We start from the raw sequence: 24,883 nt of genomic DNA, 5'->3' as shown, positions 1-24,883 counted from the left end.
GTGAGTGTGGCCATGCCTTCACTAGTGGTAACATGTACCTGTATAGCACCTACCTCTCCAGGAAAAGAAAAAAATATCCCAATGAAGATTACAGCTGCTACAGCTGTGGGCTCGTCAGCAAGACTATGCCACTTAAACTGTACCCAACAGGTAAGGTTAGGAGTCATGCCAATGGGATCAACCCGTAGCAGCAGTACAAGAGCACAAAAAATGGAGTACTATTTGGTCTTGCTTATTTTGATGTCGATTCTAGGAATGCTGAAAGTTTTCTGCATGAAGTCAGATGAAGGAAGGTTGCTTGCTGCTACAGCAGTAGTCTTTATCCCAAAGTGGGCGCAGTACTGCCAGGAGACACACGGCAATACTGATATGTACATGGAGGCAAGCTAGAACAGCCCACTTTCCAAAAGGAGCTGCTAATCATTTTTCTTTTTTTCCTTTTTTTAAATAACTGCTGATGAGTCAGGCATGACATGGCTCCTGTAATCTTCACAGACAATTAAGCAATTCATACCTTGTGTCTGTGGGTAGACTCTGCTGTCAAAACTCAGGCCCATTCTGGAACTGGCTGAAGTGTTTTCTTTGGAAAGAAAAATCTCTTGCTTTCTCTCACCTTTGATTAAATAATCTTAAAAAACAATTTTTTTTGGTATTTTGGAATAGTAGGGAAATTTGCTTGTGTGGGCCATTGCTTTTGAAGCAGATGAGACAGCTTGTTGCACGACTTTTCTCTATACACATCTTCTTTTCCACTGGGAGAAATGCAGGAGATGAGCAGAGCAAGAAGCTTTTGATTTCTGTTAGCATAAGTTGACAAAATGCAGTTTTGTCAGCTCTGATGTTGCAAAACCCAGTGAGTCTTTCTAGCATGGTGTATTGTTGCAGGAACATTCATGTTATTTTTGAAATCTGCTGTTAATACACTGACAGACAGAGTTCCACACCTCAGCAGTGCATAGCTATCTGCAATGTCTCTGGCACTGGCTGAGGTGTCCCAAAACTGAAATGGATGGACTCCTGATGAACGCTTGGTTCTGGGTTTTGGTTTTATGATGTTAAGAGGCTCTTGCTGACGCCTACCCTGCTGTGGCATCAATGCCAGAGTCAGCTGGGACAAGTTTTGCTCCCAGCAAAGGTTACACACAGAATCACAGCACAGTTGAGCTCTCTAGAGCTATCTGGTCCAACCCCCCTGCTCAAGCAGGTTGCCCATGACCATGTCCTGATGGCTTTGGAAGAGCTCCAAGGAGGAAGGCTCCACAATAACATTTATCTGTGTTAACAAAATGTTCTGTGTATTGAGTGAGTTGTCTTCGGTTTCATGAACTTTTTGCATAGACAGTATTGTCCCAAATACCTAAAGAGCTCTGTAAGGACAGGCCTCAGGACATCTGGACTCAGACAGTAATATAAAATTTGTGCTAGGGATGAAAGAGGTTTTGGTGTTGAACCAACCATGCAAAAGAGATCCAAACTCTGCAAAATGGGGAGATAAATTAAACCAGGAAAACATTAAGCTTAGACCCATGAAATCCTCTGTTAAAGGTGAAAAAGAGTCTTTGTCCTCCTCTTCCCCAAGCTCAAACAGGGTGATTTCTTTCATAACTGCACTATTCAAACCACTTCTTAGATTCATGGCTTATTTCCATTATTTTAGTAAAAGTGCATCTTGGTCTGCGTGTCTTGGTCATTTTAAATAGGGGGACTTCTAGCACTTACCAGGCTGGTTAGTCTATAACCACATAGAATAGTACCACAGAAGAACAACAACTTAGTCTCATGCAAAGGGAGGAAAAATTGCATGCAGTTAAGAAAATGCAGATGCAGCCCAAACATCAGGAGGATTTTTTCAGTTGCTGGATGTTCCAGATGAAGGGTCCCTCCAGAATATACTGATTCATCCTTCATCCTTCACCCTGGCACATGTTAGACTGATCTGAAGAAAGCAACAGCAGACACTAGAATTAAACAAAGAATCAAACAGTTTTCAATAGAATTTTTCAGAGACTGTTTCTAGGTATTTTGCCTTCTCCCCCAAGTTTTTTTTTTTTGATTTTTTTTTTTTAATGAGAAAAGCAGTTATGTTAAAAACATCATGGGGAGTAATTCTGAACTGGCAGAGAGATGGGATAGATGATTGAATAGATTCTTTCCATCTCCACATTTTGTGATCTATGAACTCACCTTTGGGAAACTTTTCTCATTTCAGACTGAGCCTCACTCTCCCAGGGTTGTCATAAGAAGGTGGGCTATTTAACTTCACCTTGAGCAGTGTTAATGCACTTTGGCTTTAGAAGTTTATAAGATGTTTCAGCACTAAGAAACTTTCACACAAAATGACTTTTCTCTGATTTGTGTCCTTTCTGGAGGCCTCCCTGCAGTATTTTCTACTGGTACTCCACACTGCAAGCCAGAGATACCACTGTTAGCTGGCAGACCAAATCTGCTGCATAGCCAGTCTGATGTTTGGTGCAACGAGACCTCTGCAACTTCCTTGTTTCCAGCCCCATTCCTCCAGGCAGGAAGCTCATATGAGGGACACCACTGAAATATGATGTCCTGGCCAATTTCCAATGAAAAGCCTGTCTTTGGGACCCCTAGCAGAAGGTCCCCATTGCTGAAGACTGTCGGTGAGCTCCAGGTTACTTGGAAGCCCTAAGAAGTCTTGGAGATCCATGCTATTGCAAACATCATGTTAATGCTGATTGAGTGTGGTTGCATCCTCAGCCAGTAATCGTACAAGTCATACTTTTTAATAAAGGAACTCACAGAGAAGTTCATGTGGGACCTAATGACTCAACACATGGGCTTCTTTGGGCAGGTCAAGAGACAGCCTCTGGAACACGAAGGCTGGAGCAGAGGGGACCCCTGTCCCCAAAAGCAGTGCAGTCAAGCACCTGGGAATGAGGAGTGGGAATAGGTCATAGAAGTGACTGTCAGAGGACGTAAGGAAGAATTAACGTGGATATCAGTTCAAGAAGGAAACAACATCCTAGAAGAAGAGGGGAAAGAGGACATTCATCCATTTCAGCTAGAACAGGTTGTCATTGCATAGTCCTAAGGTGACAACATCATCACGAGGCTCTGGTGCTCTGCAGCTTTTCTTCTCATTAAACCTTCTGAATTAGAGACTGTGCCAATATATGGAAATAACAACATGTGACATTTTTCATGTAAAACTGACTTCTGAGGGGAAGACACAAGAAACTATCAAAAATTGAAAAAAAAATCAGAAAAGTCTCATTGTCTTTATAATTGCTTTCCAACTGGATCTTTGTGGCTGAGGGAAGGGACACCCAGACCTTTCACTTACGTACTCTTCAGCTCCAGCTCTGCCACGGGTCCTGAGCACAAGCGAGCTCAGTGGTCCCCTCCAAACCCCGCCACAGGCAGACACCAGTGATCAAGAGTCTGTGCTGGTCTTGCCACAGATTTCCTGTGCGGTCTTGGATAGGAAGGTGTCTGTGTGCCTCAGTTTTTCCATCTGTAAAATAAGAACGATGTTACATGGCTTCACCAGCACAGCTACATTTCTGCTTAAAAAGCAGTCTGTGACCTTTGGATGAATGGTGGTAATGAGCTGTTTGCCTTATTTATAAGTATCATTTGGTGTGATATAAATATTTTTTTTTGTATTGTATATAGTATGTTTATTTTGTGCAAGTGAACGCAGTCCCAATGAAAGTGAGAGACCGAATATTTTGCTTTCCCACATAACTCAACCAGTGTTCCCGAGTCCTGATCTCTAACACCTCTGCTATTGCAGTCCTGGGCCTCTCTTGAGCAGAAACTGCTGATCGTGCCAAATTCTCTGGTGTTTTGCAACGTGGGCTAACATGCGCCGGGGTTTGGATGAGACCAGTAGGCTCATTTTCACTTAGGGCCTGCGGCAGCGCTGGAGCTGGAGAGCACAGAAGTGAAAGGTCAGTGTAGCCCTTCCCGGAGCCACACAGCTCCTGTTTGAAAACAAATACAAATATAATATGACTGCTATGATTTTATTTTTTAAAATTAATAGCTTTATTGCTTTTCTTCCTCCCCAAAGTCAACCCTGCACCAAAAGGAATGTTAGATGCTGTATATTTTCATTGCTCCTTATTTGGAAGGTTAGCTGGAAATGAGAAGAAAAACTGTAGACCTATTATTTCTCTCATTTTTCTGATTTTGTGTTTCTCTGTCTATGTGCATAGTATTAGCTAGTGTTTAGGTGGCTTTCTGGAACAAAGTTGGTGAATATGACCATGCAGTTTGAGATATGAAGGTCTGAATAGACATTCACAAGCAATTAAGTTACCGCAGCCTAATGAACGTCTCTCGAGAATGATTAAAGTGCGCACTTAACCAGGGTGGGCTAGAAACATGCACACAATCAATTACCATGGCTAAGCTGATGATGAATAAATTGTAAAACCACAAAAAATTGACAGTTTGCCATGTCTGTGCCCTGAAGGACCTGATGCTATCCCCTTTCCACTTCCCAAGGGTGGTCTCAGCTGCCCTTCTATGTTCCCTCCAAAGTCAACCCATGAGGCAGACACTCATGAGGGGTAAGATGACCCCACTTACTCTGTGCACCTGTTTTGGAAAGGTAGAAATCAAAATCTTCAATGGCTGAAGATGGTGAAATGAATCCCATGCAAAATACCTAAAACATTATTATCAGAACTCCTTTTCTCAGAGAGGGGTAGCCATTGAGACCAAAGGATCCCCTGGATCTACTTTACCAGTGGCTAAGCAAAAACTCAGAGGAAGAGATACAGTAATTCTAAACTTCAAAAAACAGCTGTAGCAATGAAGACAACAGACAATTCTCTGCTGCTACTTAAAAGAAGGTCAAGAACAACCCCATGATCCTCCTTACCTTGGAATTTAAAAAGAGCCTCAAGTTACCTGCCAACATCAACAAAACAAAACCAAAAAACATCTGAAATCTCATCTCCTGTTCTTCTTCTGTTAAAAGAGCCTCAGATTTTGTCAGGCTGATAATATCTGACCAGGTGAATTGTACTGAAAAACCAGTGGACTTATCAGAATCATCTCCAACACCCCTCATCAATTAAATATCTTTTAGTAATCCTTTTTCCAGGGTGCAGCAGACCTGCAATAAAATACATAATGCAAATGACCTCTACATTCCACTGCCTACCAGCAGGGTATATCACTGGCTTGTATATCAACAATCCAGATCATGATAGCACCAAAACTTGTTTTGAATATTTTTGAGTGGGACCAATATCCAGCATATTGGCCTGAAGGCAGTGCCAACCTTATTAACCCATCCTCACTCGCAATTTTACTTTCAATAGTCCCTATTTCCTCCAGAATACGGGTACAGACATGAGAGTTAAAATTACACCCAACATATCAGGCTTTTCATGGGGCACCCATAGAAGAGTATCTAAGTAAGTTCAGAAACTTTGTCACCAATTCCAACTTGTACCTAAGATGACTTCTTCACCATTTGAGCTGGAAAACTGGATTTCCATATCAATTCCTACCACAGATTTGACAATCATTACCGTGATATTGCTCTGTCTCTGTGATAGCCTTTTGAAGTGTCATTTTCTTGGACACTATGGATAACACAAAAATGGCTATCCCCAAAATATAACATATATATGTATATATATATACACGTTATACTTAATATGTATTTATAAAACCCACAGACCAGCACAGCAATATACCCAGCAGACATCTGAGAAAGTTGGTAATGCAGTCAAGCCCTTATACACAACCAGCACATTTGCTTTGAGGAAACCATCATTGTGGACTGCCTAATGATCTCAGAAATATTGTTTCTCAACAAGTTTACTCCTTGAGAGAGACAGATCATGTTTTTGAAGGAGCCATCCAAGCACCACATAAGGAATTACTTCAATACCCAAAGATGACCCACACAGACATTGTATCTCCAGTTACTACATACTATCACAACCTGGAACCCACACAGGAAAAAAAAAAAAAAAGAAAGCAGCTACAACTTTAGCTAGTATCTAGCTATAAACTCAGTCCTGCATTCCAAATCCTTTTGTAAGATTTGATAATCTGATAACAAGATCACTGAAATCAACACAATATAAAATTGGAGGGCATTAAAGGAGTTGCTGTATGGAATATATTGCATGGCATTGCGTCACTATGAGGATAAAAAAGTTTTCTTACTTCATGTCAAGGTGACAGACCAAATCTCAGAAGCAGCGATTAGCAAAAGGCCAAATCTGAATAATGTAATCATTAAAAACATTGAATAGTGCTGAGAGGTTTACAAAATTTATGCACATAGACTCTGATAAGATTACTTATGGTTTTCATCTCTAGTTACACCAGAATTTCTGGAAAAAAAAATATTAGGAACTTTGCATTGGAACTTCTGCTGCATGTACTTATTGCAATCAGAAATGCAAAGGTGCGTAAGAGGCAAAAATGCTCTTGATTCAGTTTTTGTGAAGCTTTACATATATTTGGCTCAGATCAGGAGTGCAAACTAACTCTCATATCAGAAACCAACCTAATGCATTATAGTCTGCCTGCCTAACATTGCTCTTATTTTCAGTGGTTAGGGTCTTTCCCTAAAACAGACATACAGAGTTTCTGAAGTTATTGTCATCCTGGTTATAACATCTCCCCCTACAGTAGTTGCCTTCTGGTTGAAATGAGATTTTGACCTGACAGAATTAATAATGAGCCAAATTTGAACAGCTATTGCCCTGGGTCCCTTGAGCAACATACAGAAAAAAGGCAGAAGAACACAAAAGCTCCATAATAGGGACAGAACACCTGGAAGGGGAGACCTACTGATGGAGCACCCTGTTCTCACTCTTCATTAAACCTAGACAAAGGCTTACAGTGAACAAGCATGCAATTCTTTCCCTACTTAGCATGGCATATTTGCATAAGGGTGAGAATTAGGTGGATTCATATTTTGCTGTAATTGAGGAAAAGCCTGAATATACTCTGCTGTAGGCATGATAAGTGGAATGGCATAATCAGGAGAGAGGCCCCATGTTTTCCTCTGTTTTGGATATAAATTGCTCTAAAAATACGAGGAAAGGCGCAAGAGAAAAAAGAAAAAGAAAAAGAAAAAGAAAAAGAAAAAGAAAAAGAAAAAGAAAAAGAAAAAGAAAAAGAAAAAGAAAAAGAAAAAAAAGAAAAAGAAAAAGAAAAAGAAAAAGAAAAAGAAAAAGAAAAAGAAAAAGAAAAAGAAAAAGAAAAAGAAAAAGAAAAAGAAAAAAAGAAAAAGAAAAAGAAAAGACAAAGACAAAGACAAAGACAAAGACAAAGACAAAGACAAAGAAAAAGACAAAGACAAAGACAAAGACAAAGAAAAAGAAAAAGAAAAAGAAAAAGAAAAAGAAAAAGAAAAAGAAAAAGAAAAAGAAAAAGAAAAAGAAAAAGAAAAAGAAAAAGAAAAAGAAAAAGAAAAAGAAAAAGAAAAAGAAAAAGAAAAAGAAAAAGAAAAAGAAAAAGAAAAAGAAAAAGAAAAAGAAAAAGAAAAAGAAAAAGAAAAAGAAAAAGAAAAAGAAAAAGAAAAAGAAAAAGAAAAAGAAAAAGGAAAAGAAAAAGGAAAAGGAAAAGAAAAAGGAAAAGAAAAAGGAAAAGAAAAAGGAAAAGAAGAAAAAAGAAAAAAGAGAAAGTAAAGTTCTTTACTGAAGTAATTCAGTAAGGAAAACAGGCAAGAGTGGTTTTAGGAGGAAAAGGAGGAGAGAATGGGAAGTAGAGGAGTGCTTGGAAAGAAAGTGTCACTTTTTCTCTAGGAGGAAGGTTATATGAAAAACTCTTCCCAGAGATTAAATGAATCACTTTATCTCCAGAAATGATTGCCACAGAGGCAAAATCTCCTTGAAACTTGAGTGTCCATCAAAGACAATGAGAAGGACAAGGAAGGGTTGTCAATCCAGCCTGCTGAGAGGTAAGCATGTCTGAGGGGTGGCACTGCCTCAGTCATGGCTGTGGAGGGAAGCCCGGAGCAAGCTATCAAGAATGGAGCTCACATTCAATGACCCCTGAGACCACACCATGTTAAAGTGCATCCCTCATTAAAGCCCCATGACTTATTTGCTAATACTTCATTCAAAGGCATGTTACCAATGGAGAAGAGACACGTCTGCAATGTGCTTTTTTCCTGACTTGTCCAAGGAGGAAGTTTCTCTGCCCTGATGCTCAGTTCAGACACTCAGTGCAGCCTCAAGTATTGTGCATATCATCAATATGAAAGGAAGGCTGGATACTTTCAGTACAAATGAGCACCTGAATTATTTCAAATGTTCTAGTATATACTAAACTGCATTTGTTTTCACGGCATCACATCCTCATGTCAGTTGACACAGTTATGTGTAACATTTCACTCATCTACCAATACATCTCTAGCTCATATTTATGGTATTTTTATTCTACTTTTCAAAGTTATCTTTCCAGATAACTTAATCAAATCCCCAAATTTTTGTACCACTGAAATTACTAAAACTATGTTCATGAGCTGTATCTCATTAAGGGCAAACATAAAAACAAAATGGGAATTTTTTAGTATAAGCAGTTTTCAGCTTCTAAATGAACAGGAAAAGGTTTGGAGAATTTTTAAAAATAAAATATCTTCATGTTTTCAAATCTCCCTACTTAAAAAAGGCTTATCAGATCAACCTGAAACTTTCCAAAAATATTCTTCTTTGCCAAGAGACCACACATGAAGTTTCAGGTGGGAAAAAATTGGCTTAAAAAAAATATATAGGGTCTTAGAATAAAAATCAACATGGAACTGCTACTGTAGTTCCATTATAAAGACTCATAAAAAACATTTCCAGTTGCTCTCCAGTAGGTCTGATTTCCATAAGTAAAGCCCCACTTTATTTCTTCCACAGTTCCTTATAGGTCTTTAAGGAGCTATGAAAATTCTCTTGCCAACAGGGAATTTCTTGCAGAAATAAAGTATCTTAGGAAACATTTTTTTATAGATCTGGAAACATATTAATGATTAAAGGCCTGATCCTTCAGAGCTGAGTGTTTGCAGTTTCCATTGGCTTCTGTAGGGATGACAGATGCTGGGCACCTTTTAGTATTAGATCCAACATCTGCGTATCTCAACCCTGTGATTGTACCAGACTCGTGAAACACTCGGTGCTTGCCCTCCAGACTGCACAGGGCAGATAGATGTGTTGCAACCCAAGAGTTTCAAATTCGTGATTTTAGTCCTTACAATCATGGCACTTTTTATGTATTTTTTTAACTTGTTGTTGTTGTTTGGTTTTGTTGCTTTTAGGTTTTCTCCACAGGGTTGGAAAGTCAGTTTTGTTTTGCATAGAACAAGTTTTTTCTTGTTGATGCCTGTCTCCTGCAGCTGGGGTTAAAGAAGGACACCAGATATGGCAGGACTTAGTGTCATAGTCCAGGACATGACTTCGGTTGGTGCCAGCTCCTCCTGAATCATCAAAGAAGTTTTGGTGCACCTCTTCTGCACAGCCACCTTCATGCTCCCTGTCTGCAAGGGATTTAGCATCTTCCAGGTCCGATGCTGTGCTCCTGCCCGCAGCATGCAAAAAAAACATCAGTGGGAGGCAGGACTGCAGCTGCTGGAGGAGCTTATTGTATCTGTCAGCAACTGTACACGAACCCTCTCTACTGTAGGATAAAATCTGACAGAGGCATAAGTCCTGACAGAGCAAGTTTTATGTACATTAAAGTCCCCATCAACCTGTCAATGCATAAATGGCCATATGCAATGTAAGCGATGATTAAAAGTGATCCAAAAGAAAGAATTTTAAAACCAAATGAACCTACTCACAGCACCAGATCTACACCAAAGCCTCTCGATAAGTTAAACTGTTTTTAAGCTGCAGAGATCAGCAACAAAAGTTCTGACTGCCAAAAGGCATTTTAGACATTCAGCAGATTTCCTATTAAAATGTAAGATAAGAAACCATCAAAATGTACATTAAAAAAAAAATAAAGAAAGAAAACAAACATTGGACTGTGTAAAACTTGAGGAATCAAGGAAAGCTTGTCCTGTTCATGGGACTGCTTCCAGAGTGCTCTCCCTCTCCTTCAGCTTTTGTGCTTCTCTGTTTATGGCAAAACAGCTTATGGTGGGAACAGATAAATTCAGCATGCAGCCCAATAGCAGCTCCTCCTCTCAGAAGCATATTTATTATTCTTGCCACTTTTAACTGCTTGGTTAATCTGTGTATAAGACTCCTTTCATTTGTCCTTTATTAGCCAGGCAGGTATTTGTTATGCTGCTTGTTTTATCTGCCCTCCAAGCAGATCCTCGGCTCTTCACACATGAGGATTTGCTCCCTCACTACGTGTTTGCACAGCACCGGCACAGCAGAGCTGAAGCTTCCAAGTGCTACTGAATACAAAAAACATATACTCCTGAAACCATCCTAGAACCGTGCTGAGGTCCGTTTGTCTATTTACATCACTAAAGCTGGCAGAACACAAAAAGTAGCATTTTGCTAAAAAAAAAAAAAAAAAAGGCAAGAAAATCAGCCATTAACAGCACTCCATCTTTCTCATACTGCTCCCTGACCCCTGGGTAGTCTCCTTCTGGGGAAACACTGTAAATAGGCCCTTATTTTTTCATGGATGAAAATCAGCTTTCTGTATTCCTTAAGACAATGACAACAATTTAGTCAGTGTCTTAAATTGTCCCAGCACCTTTCTGTCAGATGACTCAAATCATGTTGCAATTGTGGGTCAAAAATCTTGTTTTTGATTTACCTTACTTATACACTGCTAAGATCAACAATTGTGCCTGTGCCAAATGTACCTGCTAGATGTCTGTATAAATGTTTGCTCAAGACCTACACATGTGTATGCACACAGAATAAATGGCTGTGGATATTTATCAGGCTGCTGTTACGAGTGGCCTCATATTTTTGGATAAGCTTCAGATAAAAGCCTAAACATCTGGATACTTATAAAAATCATCCAGAGCTCCTGGATGTCGAGGTTTTCTCTCATTCATTTGGATGTGAATGCAAAATTGTCAGTGGGCACAGAAGTGCTGTAATGCGAGGGATAATCAGCCAATGGACAGAAATAGGAATCATATGTCTTTCCAATAAAACTTGCTTTTCTACCAGCAATCCTCAAGCGGATCTCCCACACCTGCAGATGAGGGGTTAGGCTGCTGTTACTACCATTCAGAACTCGTTTAAAACTGGATTTTTTTATTTTATTTTATTTTTTTTAAGACAGCTCTCGCAGCTTATAAAGCAAGGTTTTGGCTTTAGCTAATGAAAAGCATTAGTGTACTGTGGGAGGTGGAGAGAGAGAAAGATTATAATTAAATCTCTGCACTCCTCTCCTGTCTCTAAGGGCTTGGATAAGAAACAGTTCTGCTGGGCAGCTGAATTTGAGCTAAATAAGATAGCTGGGGGAGGGAGCCTTCTTGGTGGTTTCATGTAGGCTTGCACATGTGGTAGGGCCAGGGAAAATTTCTGATGAAAATAAAATTGTTCTGGGCTTGATCCAGCTGAAAATACCGACAGCCTGCCGGGCTCTGCAACTTTCATAAGGTTGCAGATCCTGGCTCCTAGCAGGAAGCTTGGCCCAGCTGCTGAGGAAGGCCCAGAAAGCAAAAACAATAGCTTTATGCCTGAAAGTTGCACATCCAATTGAGAGAGGCAGAAGGACTTGTGCCAACACACTCCCTCTCCTCCAGAGGTTGAGTTCCTTCTTCTACCTTTCATCTCCCTGACCCACAGCCTGTGGGTGCAGCCAAGAGGCCACTTGGGAGCCCAAAGCTGGAGGCAGAAAGGGCTGGTGGGTCTTGGTATCTCCCAGGCTGGTGGTGATAAGAAGTAGTGGCCTCCCGCAGGAGGAACATGATTCTCTCCTTATCCTCCCATAACGCTTTTTTTATTCAAAGTATCTTGGGTTTGATTTGGAAGGGCAGATATTTTGTTGAAATGATTTGTGACTGATGTTAATTTATATAGTGCCCTTTACGTACATCACAGACCAGTCTTTGTAACAAGTATGTTTGAAACGATATAGGTGCCACATGCTGAAAAAATATAACTATTAAAAACAGAAGGCTAAAAGCCTCTCCAGAATGTTTTAAAACTTTGGAGGGCATTTGATATCAAAATGTTTTTTGGGGAGAGGGGTACGTCGGATGCCATCGCTCTGCATTGCCAAGGGATGTTTTTAATGCACTCTCTGGCTGAGACAGGAGACTGAACCTATGGTGGACAACAAAGACTAAGCAAATAAACTTGGTCAGATTTTGGAGACATGGACAGAAGAAATACTTCAAACTCAGTGCTGTAGAAGCAATTTCTTCAGCCATTGGGATCAGAGACTCATCTCTGCATCCCCTTGGCTGTTGCACGCCATCACCCCCAAATCACTCATGGGTCAGAACTTCCCACATCAAGGCAAGATTATTTGCTCCAGAAGCAGAAACAGGCACAAAAATGAACAAATTTGGTTCATGTTTCTGACACACAACCAAATCCAGCTCCATAATTGTGCTCTAAGCTTCTTTTAAAAGGTAAAATGAAACGTTCCTACCAACACACAACCCTGATCTTGGCAACTCTGTACCTTCCTCAGGGTTTTACTGCTCCAGAGGAACAGAAAAGCCCATAGTCACGCTGATTACTATGGAAAATTATTTTTCTCAAAAACTTGAAAGGGTTGATCACAAGTGCAAAAAAACACAGAATAAAATGAAAATGACAAATGATGTTGAAGTAAAACCAGGTGTCCCTTATCATCTCTTTAATTGCTGATTAGGCCATTGTACCGTGGCCATTTCATGTGATTTAAACTAGTAGTCATTAGTCCCAGCCCAAAGAGTACTTAAACATATCTTAACTCTAAGTATCTGCTGAAGTCACTGTGAGGATTTATGCCCTGAGATGTTACCCACACACTTGCATGCTGGCACAAAGCCCCAGTTTTCCATTTTTTGAACTAGCATGGCAAATTTTATCATGACTGTGGAGTTAACTTTAAAATTTGCCCCTACGCATTCAGCCTGCCACTCTTATTTTCTGCTCCAGTGAAGCTTACTAAAATATTTCAGCCCTGGTTGCAGAGCAGCCTGATTCGGCATTGTGGAAATCACTGCATTTGATTTCAGTGTATTCAGGATCAGGCCTAAGTGAGGACTAGAAAACTACTAAGTACTTCTATGGCTTGTATTTTCACATGTTCTCAGCTTCTTGGACTACAGCATGGTTCTCTTTTGAAGGACTTATTTGTAGAGTGTGTATATACCATTTATATATGTACACAAATGTTCACTCCATGTGCATATACTTCTGTTATTGCTATGTCACCAGAATTGTGAAAAACTCTTATCTGATCCAAGAACGAGCCAGCACTACTTTTAACAATGGAAACCTTGGCTTTCCTTTGCAGTTCTCTTCATTGAACTAAACCAAGACAGCTCTATTATCAGAAATAGAAGTAGGCACATAATCCAAATGACATGGAGCCCTGTTAAACATCAATAAGAATCTTATTTTCCATTATACATGTGTAACTTCTGTTCAGGACAAAAGACGTCACTCTGATCTTACAGCAGGCAGATGCACTGCTTCCGAGCAGAGCACATAAAAGGCCTGCCAGAATGTGTGCTCTTTGGTGGGATTTATATCCCTGCAAGTGGGCCTGCTTGAGTTGGAGATATACGTTTGTACATCCATAATGGGAGCTATACTTCTCTCCCTAAACACACATATGGATATGGACATGACTGCATAACATATAAAAATGTAATAAAATGTTTTGCTTGCGAACATGCAATAAAACACTTACACTTAATTTTATGGGAGAATATTTGTGTGTAATCTGATTCTTACATTATAATGTGTTGCAAATTTAGTCTAAATGCTCTCTACACAGTGGTTTTTAAAGTTTTTCTGCATGGCAGGATGATTCATGAGGTAGGACAGGAGCCCTTTGCTCTTGCAAATGCAATCCAAAAACTGGTTCGAGATATTTGAAGAAGTGCCCTGGGTGGGTTCAGACCCGGGGCTCACTGCTTTGCTCAGCATGCCACGGGATCTCAATAGCATTGTTCAGGAAAGGACCAGGACTGAGTTCCCAGCTTCCATGGGAAGTCCATGGCTTTCTGGGAGAGTGGCCTTCCCTTTGAGCCACCTTGCAGCTTGGCCACCTTGCACGTGCCCATTTGCAGCAATGTCCCCTCCACACACCAGACCTTCAATCTGCTGGCCAGAGAAGGCATGGCTGCTATTAAACAAATGCCGTGGGAAGGCCACATCTCCCTCCACACCCAGTTCAGCTGCTGCTTTTTGCTGCAGTGCCTGCCTCCATGGATTGCACCAGGAAACAAAGTGTTGTCTAATGCCTCTGGCTGGGGCAGCCTGAGGTGTTTCAGACCAAATAAAAGCTGCCACATGATGGAGTCAAGACCATTTGCAAAAGGTTGTTAGCACAGAGCAGAGGGACAGGGGCACGACAGGAGAAGGGGAGTGACGACGTGAAAAGGAAGGGGAGCAGCAAGGAAGTGTGGACATCACATGCCAGGTGCAACTCGTGGGGACAAGGATGCATCTTCACGCTAGGAAGGAGGTTAACAATATTGCCTGGGGATCACTCCCTCTCAGGCAGCCTCTCGGAGCAGGTACAGCAGATTTTGCTGTACAGATGCATATAAATGCATGTTGCTGCATTATTGACAAACTTCCATGGAGGAGCAAAAGGGGTTGCTTTTTTCCATCTTAAAAATAATTTCCTTATTGTCATGATGGTACACAATGACACTGTTCTCTCAGTATTTATGTATTGAATTTCCTCTTTTTTAGATGGGACTTAAACTTGAGTGACCTGTGGTCCCACCATCTATGTACTGAGTCCTCTTTGTTATTTGTGCTTTTTGGAGAGATTATGCTCCCAGGATTTATATAAAGAGCCTGCTTTCTTAGAGGGGATTTCATATGACCCCCTGATCCCATTATTTAAGTACTAAGATTCTCCTTGTTAGAGGTGGCTTTAACCACCATTTACACACTCAACTCCATGAAATAGGGCTTTCCCCATCCATGTCAATAAAGTTAACTTTTGTTTGGGCACTTTTCCCAAACAATGCAATGAAATGCATTGAAATGCAATGCAATAAAATCATGCTTGAGAGGCAATGCTACTAATTTTTATAACACACTTCCCAGACTGGCTGCATCCTCCTGTGCTGGTGCCATGGTAAGCAATGCACGAACGCAAGGATGAAAGCGACATGGGTTTTGCAGCTGTGTCCATGGCTGTGAGTCCCACCAGCCAGCACGAGAGCGTGAGCAGACAGGAGGACATCCAGCCCTCTCCCAAAGCCACAGCTGCCTTCAGCAGACTGGGAACAGAACAGTCATGGTAACCTAAACAATTGTGGTGGGTTCCTTAAATCATAAATGCCCAGGCAAAAACCCAAGTCACCTCCTCTGAAAACTGATATGACAAAAAGAATTAGCTTTGAAATCAGCATGTCCTCCCCGTACCTCCCCTTTTTATCTCAAGCTACATTTGTGAACTCTATGTGCTGTGTATGTAGTTGTGCTAGAGATATAAGATTAAAAAGGTTTAGGATGTTCAGGGAAATTATGCTTAAAAAAAAAAAAAAGAAAAATGTTTATATCTTTATACAGAATAAATACTAGCACAGTTTTAACTATTTGTGGATACAGGTTCTTACATACCTCAATGATCAGAAAGAAGAGGCAGAAGAAAGCATAGTGAAATTAAATTGAGTGATTTAGATGTTTACTGAATGGACCAAACCACTTTAACTCCACAAACAGAAAAGGGAAGGAGAAAGGTAACTAGAAATAAAGCAATAGTGAAAACATACAACATATGGAAGGAAAAAGGTGAAGGTGTTGTGGTTTTGTTTGTTTGTTTGTTTTTAAATTCAAAAGCTTAGATTGAAGAAAGTGATTTATTTGACCCAAAAAAGAGATGTCTTATTTGCTTTTCAAGTATAAAACATTCTTACAATAAAGAAAATTTTGAAATGAAATGCCTCAGAGTGAAAAAGTCAAATATTCCATATTAAAAATGCCAGGCCAGTACTTTTCCGCACTTTTTAATTTTTTAATGTTTATTATTTTATTTATTTTTAGGCTGTCCCTGTAGTCATACATATAATAGATACACTTGTTTTCAGCTGAAATAATCTGATGAAACTAACAAGATTTCGGAAAATATCTTGGTCTATTTCCATTTGTATTTTTCAGTTGGAAAATAAGATTCAAGGAAACTTTTCAGTTGGCTGTAATAACGAAATAACAGGTGATAATACATTGCCAGCCAAGATGGTTTAAAGAAAAATAAACCTTGTAAAACAAACTCATTTCACCGTCTGATCATGGCTCATTGATAAAAGGCATTGCATCAATGTAAAATACTTACCGAAAGCTACTTGGTTTAATCAAACCACGCATCTATGCAGCATTGCAAAATACAGAATCTGTGAAGCAATTATGGAGTAGGTGAAGAACTGAATAACTGGCAGATCCCCAAATACCAATTTCAGTGGAAAACCACAGATAATGCAGATGTTTACAATGGAAATGTGCAAAGTAGTATTGGGCTTGGTGCTAGGCTATGCTTCTTTTAGTATATAAAGGGGAACGTAAATTACTACTGGAATGACTACTACTTAATGACTTAAAACTGGTAGAGTGGTACATAATGGTGACGGCTGGGCAGATCTACAAAGTTATATGGAGCTGACCTACAAAATGCATGGGTTTTAATACAGGCAAAAAGTGAATTCCACATGTAGGACCAAGGAAGGCAGGGATGGCCACAGGGCTTGGAGCCTGGGAAGGCAATGCCACTGAGAACGGCTTAGGAGTCATGGACGTGCAGTTGTGCTAGAGTTGCTGCTGCAATGCTGCAGCTAAAGCAAGCCCTGAATGTAGAAAGAGAGGAGCAACCAGTGGAAATACGGATGTAATTTTACATTTGTACATAGCTGCAGTGACACAGATGTTGGAACATTATGTACAGTTCTGGCTGTCCCGTATTTATAAAAAGATGTTGAAAAACTGAAGAAGATGCAGAAAATGAGCCAGGAAAAATATTCGAAGACTGGAAAAAAAATCTACACAGCGTAAGACCTAAAGACCTGATCAAAAAGAGCAAGAAGAGGTAGTTTGAATATGCCACAAGTACTTTCACCACAAGACACTACTCTGGACCTAAAGTGAAGAAAGCTACTGTGATGGGCAATGGAGAGTAAAAATGAGGCAAATTCACAAAAGAAAACAGATGCTTTGGAAAGCTGGAATAATTTAAATTATTGGCCCAAAGTACCAAAAGTCTTTGCTTCAAGACTGGATGTCTGCATGGAAGACTGTGATTCGGAGAAACTCCAGGTAGGCAATGTGACATGGAAGTAACTTGAGTTAAAAAAATACAAAACCAAGACCTTTTTTATCCTGGGAAATGGTCTTGATGATCTAATAGCCTTTCTGGGCACATCTGTATGACTCTTACTCTATTTCTATGGATAAGACTTTGTGAAGCAGACCCAAGTCTCCCTGCACATCCAATTTACCTTTTTGGCAGACGACCGAGAGGAGAGGTAGTTGTGGAGCTCTTGCCAAAGCTAACAAGAAGCGGATCTTACGCAAGACAAAGTCCTGCTTGCAGAGAAATTTAAGCCAAAGCGATGTATAACTGCAAGCAAACAGTGAAGTCATAAACACCCTGGAGCCCATTTTGCCTTAGGTGCCTCGCTGCTGTTGCATATGGTGTAAGAGATGGCTGAATTTGTTAAGGGCTGCTGCTTGTGTGTTTGTGCCTTGGCTTTTCCAACGCACCGTGGTTTTGGGGTGACTAAATTCTATGATGTTTGTGTACCTGTTCTGTAACAAAGCCATTATCCCAAAATTATCATTATCCTGGAAATTGATGAGATTGTCTCCATTGATTCCTAAAGGCTTTAGTCAGTGTGTTTGAAACAGACCCAGCAACAACCTTGTGCAGCCTAAATTTGTATTCATAGTGGCTTGCTGTACCCAGAGCTTCTGGCACAGTTTGAGAGTGGCCAAAGCCTTTGAAAGATTTTATTTCCTACCCCTATGCTTCCTCACTTGGAGTCTTAAGCACAATTTATATAAATGACAATGCACGAAAGGATTTGGGAATGATGTTTAAAATGGTTCAGAATTTGACCTTCAAAAAAATATTATCTGTTAGAGGGCTGGAATTTTCCTGTTCTCAGGAAAACAGCCCATCCCCACTTTGTTGTAAAAGTCCAAATATCTTCAAAAGCATCCATTATGTGCTTTAATTACAAAGCAATGCTAATGGAATGGAACACCTGTAGTAGCAAGAGGGAGCATCAGACACCTAATGGCACAGACAACTCAGTTAACATGAAAACCTAGATGGGCAGCCCTGCTAAAGTCAGTGGGAAAACTTGCCTGAAGAACTTTAATTCGCGAGGGCAAAGTTTGCAGGATCAGATCCTCTGCAGAGAGTTTCTTTGTTTCCAGAGATATTTTTGTGCTTCACTAAGTAAAAAATGTCATCATATTTCAAAGTGAAATTTTGCAGGCCATTGATCTAGAATGTGAGCTAGTTCCTTTGGGTATTTTGGAAAATCAAAAACAACATATTTATTTAATTTAGAAAAATGACTTCTGTCCAAGGCTGTTTCTCAAGAAACATTCATGACAACCTAAAACTTGCAAACTCGCTACATATACGTGCCAGGCATAGCCTAAAGATAAATAGCTCAATATTTTGTGATATGAAATCTCGCTGAACAAGTATTTGGTATTGGATTGTAACAGATCTTAAAAGACCTTCCAATGTCCTGGAAAAATAATCATAGTTTTAAAGGGCTAGTAAATATATATCTTCACATGATAAGTTAGCAAGTGTTTCAATAAACTGTAAAGATTTCTTCTAAAAATTTTCATACTTAGTTGTGGAGTGATTAATCGTGTTGCGTTTTTTCCAAGTTTACATTAAAATAATAGTAACTAAACTTTCCAAAACAGTAAAACATTGTCGTTCTCATGCCAGTAGGAAAAGCCAAGGACATTAAAAATTAAAAGTGATACCTCCAATCTAGACTTTGACCCTGGCTAGGTAATTTTCATGCTCTTCAGCCTTTCTTGATCACCTGAGAGAAATGGATGAAACCTTTCCTCCAGAAACTGAGGGTACAGTGGCCCTAAATTCTTCCAGATTACAGATATACAGAGCAGGAATCCAGGTCTGTAAATTGTGCTTAGTTGTTGAACAAAATCTGTCTGTGTTATTATATAGTGTAGAGTACACTTTAGGCTCTTTTCAGGGGTGCCCAGCGCCAGGCCAGGGGCAGTGGGCACCAAGGGGCAGGCAGGAGGCTCCCTCTGAGCACCAGGCAGCACTTGTGTGCTGGGCGGGCGGCTGAGCACTGGCCCAGGCTGCCCAGAGAGGCTGTGGGGTCTCCTCCTGGGAGATCAAAAGCCATTTGGACATTGTCCTGGGCAATCTGATCTGGGTGTCCCTGCTTAAGAGCAATGGGTTTGGCCCAGATGACCTCCAGAGAGGTCTTCCTACCTCAGCCATCTTGTGGTTCTGTGATTCTTTGAAAGTTAGCTGTTCTGTAGAAGTCCAGGTCTAGACATGTGCATGCTGATGGAATAGCAAATTCCTGTTTTGCAATTACATCTAGAAAGAGAAATGTTTTCCATTTGCTGCCTCCCCTCCCACATGCACAGCCTGGGATAAGGTCTTATTCAGTTCAGCCTGAGAGATGGAGGTTCAGTGGGATAATAGGAGTTCCATGGGCTACAAGAGAGATAGGAGGCAGTGCGAGGAGAAAGGGGGGGAGGAGGTAGGAGTCCTGGCATAAATATTTAAGCATTCAAACTGTTGCAAAACCAGGCCTTGTGGGAATAAAAGCCTTGTGTGATGGAAATACAGACTCCAGGATGATTACTTCTGCTGCCTGCGAAGTCAGAACACTGAAATAAGAAAATGATAAGTGAAGAAGAGTTATGAACAGCGAAGACAGAGGCAGCCCAGGCGCGGGTACACACACATGCACTGGGCAGTTGGCCTGGGCCCATTGCTGAACCAGGATCCTGGCCAATTTTTCCTCTTTTTTTTTTTTTTTTTCCCCTGGAAGAAAAGAAGGGAGGTTAAGCTGACCGGAGAAAGCAAAGCTACCATAGCCTTTTGTGGCCTGCAAAGCTGAGCACAGACTGTCATTGTCGGGCTGTGTAACACAGTCTACTTTTGTTGTTTACTTGCAGCAAGGCGTAAAAGGAGCTGCTCTAAATTATGCTCTGTGACAGAGAGCCAGGAGAAGGGCTGTGGTGGGAGGAGGCTCTGCTTTCTTCCTCAACTTTCACTTTTGATTTTCAGCTGAGCTGGAAGCACGATTCACTATTGCTTTTTTTTTTTTTGCTTTTTTTTTTTTTTAATGCATGGACCCCAGGCCAGGTCCTCAGCTGGGATAAATCAGATCTGCTTTCCTGTAGCCTGGGAAGGTATGAGGATGCGCGGCGGTTCAGGATATGGCCTGTGTTGTTTCTTTTCCCTAGTAAAAATCAGACCACCGCATTCATGTGCTCAATCATCACGTACGTGAACGTTTTTCAAAAGCACAACTTCCAGGTGACCCAGAGTGCCTTTAAATAAAGAAGTGCTATTGGACCTTGGCAGTGTGAAAGGAGCAGTTGAAATCCCTGTCTTACCCAGCTGTTAGACCTGCGTTTGATTTCTGAAAAACCTATAGAGAAAAAGGGTTAAAGGAGACCGTATAAGAAGTAAAAGAAATAAATTGAATGCACATGTGCAATCATTATTCATACTAACGTTCCCTGTATTACTTCATAACACAGCTGTATACACAAAAAAACAGTCCAGTTTGGTTTCTTCCTATTCGAGTCTTATTAATTTCTGTTTAATGGAACACAAATGTTTGTGCTCTTCATTTTGACGAATGCAGCCTAGCAGTGTATTTGTTAAGCATTAGCTAGGGTGGTTGTGACCATCTAATACAAATGTCTCTGGGCCTTTCATGGCTCCTGACAGGACATCTTTTGAGCATGACAGTTGCCATGGGGACTGGTGCAATGCCTATTTGGAAGGAAAATTGGGAGCAACGCTCGTTACGTCAAAAACTACATTGGGGATGGGGGGGGAGGAGAATGTTTGCTTCTTGTGCTGACACTTAGCTGCTTGTTTTACCCGCCACCCACACACTTCCATCACACAATATCTCTTTCAAGCGCAGAAGTCAAAGTTTGCATCTCCTATCGTTCCAGCTGGAACAGGCAGGGGCTGTGTGAAATGAATATCATCGCGCACGGGGCCGGAGCGCTGCCTGGCTGGCTCTGCCTGGGGCTCCGCAGCACAGCGGCACCGAGCGCTTGCATTTTTCCCCTCGGTCAAAGGCTTTGCTGGGCTCCTCGGGGCACCCTGGGGTGATGCGGGCATATCAGTCTAACCAGCTTGCTCCAAGCCTGCAGATTTACTGTGGGTTTGTGCTGGTGGGAGGAGGATCGGGGTGTGTGCATATCACAATTTCCATGGTAGGGCAAGCAGCAATATGAAATGCTGGGATCACTGTTTGCTCCCTGTGTCCCCAGACCACTTGTGAGAAATTAAGGAGAAAACAACCCTTTTTTGTAGAAAACAAGTCCTCGCTCCTTCCATTATGAGCTGCCTTCACAGGCTGTTGCTGTATATCCCTCAGAAGTCTGCACATTTCTTCCATTAGGAATTAGCCATCACTATATTTCTCACTGAGTCGTTCTGTTGGCTTAGACTTTCAAAAAACCCCAAAACCCAAACTGAAAAAAAAACACCACCCAAACCTCCCCAAAACTGGATACCAGCCAAACAGTTGAAGGGAGAGATGTCGAAGCCTCTCTACCGGGGCCCAGGTTTGGGGGGTGATTTTGCAAAGTGCTCAAATGTCCTGCTTTGGGCACCGGGACAGCAAAAGGTACAAAAGGTACAAAACCTTCTCCATGAATGAAAGGCTTCAACACCTTACTGATAGCTCATAATGCCCACATGGAGAGGTCAGGGTTGGTGGGGCACTTGGTGCTGGAGATACCTGGAGCCCGAACGGTGGCATTTACAGCCCTGCTCATTTTTCCTGCATTCAGCAGGGACCAGGTGCCCGCAGCAGCACTCAGGGCTTGCATCTTGGGGTTAGAAAGGCCATCCAGAACCTGTTGAGTCCACGCGCTAGACATCTTGGAAACAGGACAACTTCCTCAGCATCTGGATGAATACAAATTATCTCACATATGGAACAGGGACAGAGCAATGGAGTTGGCCTCTGCTTTGCAGGGGGGGTGGCTTCGGGGTTTTAAAGTGCTGTCAAAGCACTTTTTCATTCTCCTCACTGGCAGGTTGTGGACGTGAAATGTGGTGCAGGGAAAGAGGCAGCTTTGACACACGCGCAGCTTTCCTGGCCATGATCGGTCTGCGGTGTTTCTCGATGGGGCCTCTCTGCACACACACTGCCCAAACTGCAGGCAACAATTAATTTCCAAGGTTTTATTTAAATGAGGAAAAAAATAAAAAGAAGCAAAACCAAAAACCTCGTAGAAATAAATGCCATTATGTGCAGCTGTAACGATTCTCCCTCCCCCCCCCCGTTCAGTCATGCATCGACAGCTGCCTGTAAACTTCAACTTTCTCCACTGCTGCACAGCCTGCTACCACTTGAACTGCTTGACTAATATCATCATGTAGCAGCAGCAGCAGATGTTATCTCGTCTGGGGAGAAAGGTTTCCAGGTCTGAATGCCAGAGCTGCAGTGGGGGCTTTCACATTCACCATGGAGTCGCACCCCCCAGGAGCAATAATGCTGATTTTGCCACTTGGGGTGTCAGTGTGAGCCCCAGGTAGCACCAGAACATCAATGCTCTCCTCTGCTCACCTCCTGCTTTCCATCTTCTTGCCAAAGCCAAAAGGCCACATATAACAGTTGTGGGAGCTTCACTAGGCTCTCTCCTCTCCCTCACCTTGCCCACCACTGGATCAACACTTCACATTTTTGCAGGGCTTGTTTAGCCCCATAAGATGGCTCTTCTACATTAAAATAAAATGAGTGTAAGTCCAAGAACTCTTAGCTTTTCTGCATGCTCAGGTACTACCCTCCAGATAAGGATAAAGATTTCACTAACTTTTAAAGTAGATGATTTTGCTTGTCTAAATATTGATGAGTTTTTATGCTGGTTCATTGTACACTACATCAAAATATGGAATCAATTCTACATTTATGCTTATAAAATAATAATATCAATATGCATTTTATTTCAAAAAGCTTTTCCTCATGTTGTAGATATACCTAAAGAGAATTAGGACACATGAAAAACTAGTATTGCAGCAAGTCTCAGGGCTAACCTTTGGTACGTGTTTGCCTATGGCAAACATGAGGCAATTTGAAATAATTTACCCGTCACTGCCTAGTCACATCTTCCATCACCATAACTTATCCAGCTATCTGATCACTTTGTTTTGTTCAAAGTTTAGGTCTAATTCTTTCTTCAGATTTATGCATGCAATGGCATGCACACGTCTCTTAGATTTAGTGAGAAGTCTGTCTCTGAAGAAAGAGCTCCAGACCAAAGGTCTATACATTTCTGCAAAATTTGTGTGAAAACTACTCTGGAGAATAGCATTTTATAATAAAGCCAGTCTGAATTTATTCCCACTCTTCCTCTCTGTACTGTCTGAAAGTACAGTTTCCATAAAAATCTAAACTTAGTTGAAAAAGAAAATAGATTTTTATAATATCTGATAAAAAGGTGTTAATTTATTACTTTTACAATGAAAAAATATTTTGAGTTTTCAGAATTTCCTTATCCAGCTCTGAAGTAATTTGATGTTTAAGTTTATTATTTTTACACAATTTCATGGCATTTATGTCAGTGCCAAAAATCACAAGCAGGAGACACTTTCAATAGAAAAGAAGATCAAGCTTTTAAACATGTTAAATAGCACTTGCCTCTATGATTTTTCAAGATAATTAAAATAATAGAATACTTCAATTAAGTAATTATATATTATCACTAATAACACACCATGAAATTTTGTAAATAATGAATATAAAATGAAAATTACGTTACATTAACTAAAAGAAAATTTACAAAATTAAATTCTGAAATGAACTTTTGCAAGCTATCAAGTGTTTCAAGTTTCCAGTTCATGGAAAATTTCAGCTGTATTTAGTTATGTTCTAAGTCTCTGACAGTCTCAATAAATCTTAGATCTCAGAGCAGGAAAATATATGTCATTTCGAAAGACTCCTATTACAATTAAGTTTGCTGTCTCATAGAGATTCTATTAGACAAGGAGTAAACACCATCCTGATTGTTTATTAGGAAGAAACTCTGCTTTCCAAACACTCAAGGTAACTGCTTTTTGTTCTATGGCAACCAGGTTTCGAAAGAAATGCATTTCATTGTTCTGCAGCACAAACCTCCCACGCATTTTTGCTCTTTCTCCTGCTTGAAATACTTCACGGAACTTCAATGTGCATACACAAATCCAAAATCAATCCTGGCACAAATGACCATTGATGCCTGGGCCGGCTGACAGTTGTGTCTGGTTTTCTGCTTAGGGTCCAGGTGTCCACAGAGCCATCTCAAACACACCAGACTATAGGAGATTTGAAGCCCTAGAGGTGGGCTTCCCCTCACCTGACACCACAAGCTGGTGGAGAAGACCTCTGCATCTGAGCAAGTCACCATCAGCTCTTGTTAGAGTTGGAGGAGATGAGCAGGCACTCTGGGGTATGACTCATCTGGCCTCTTTTAGATGTTTAGAAGTGGTGGGGCTTCTCTTGTGTGACCACACAGAGAGCCTACATGACACCACAGGTGCAAACATCTGCCTCTGGACAGATCAAGCCCTCCTGTGGTGCTTACCAGTCAGTCTGATT

The sequence above is a fragment of the Anser brachyrhynchus genome (assembly GCF_964034855.1).
Source record: "Anser brachyrhynchus genome assembly, chromosome: 1".
Classification (NCBI taxonomy): Eukaryota; Metazoa; Chordata; class Aves; order Anseriformes; family Anatidae; genus Anser; species Anser brachyrhynchus.
This window is presented reverse-complemented; position numbering follows the sequence as displayed.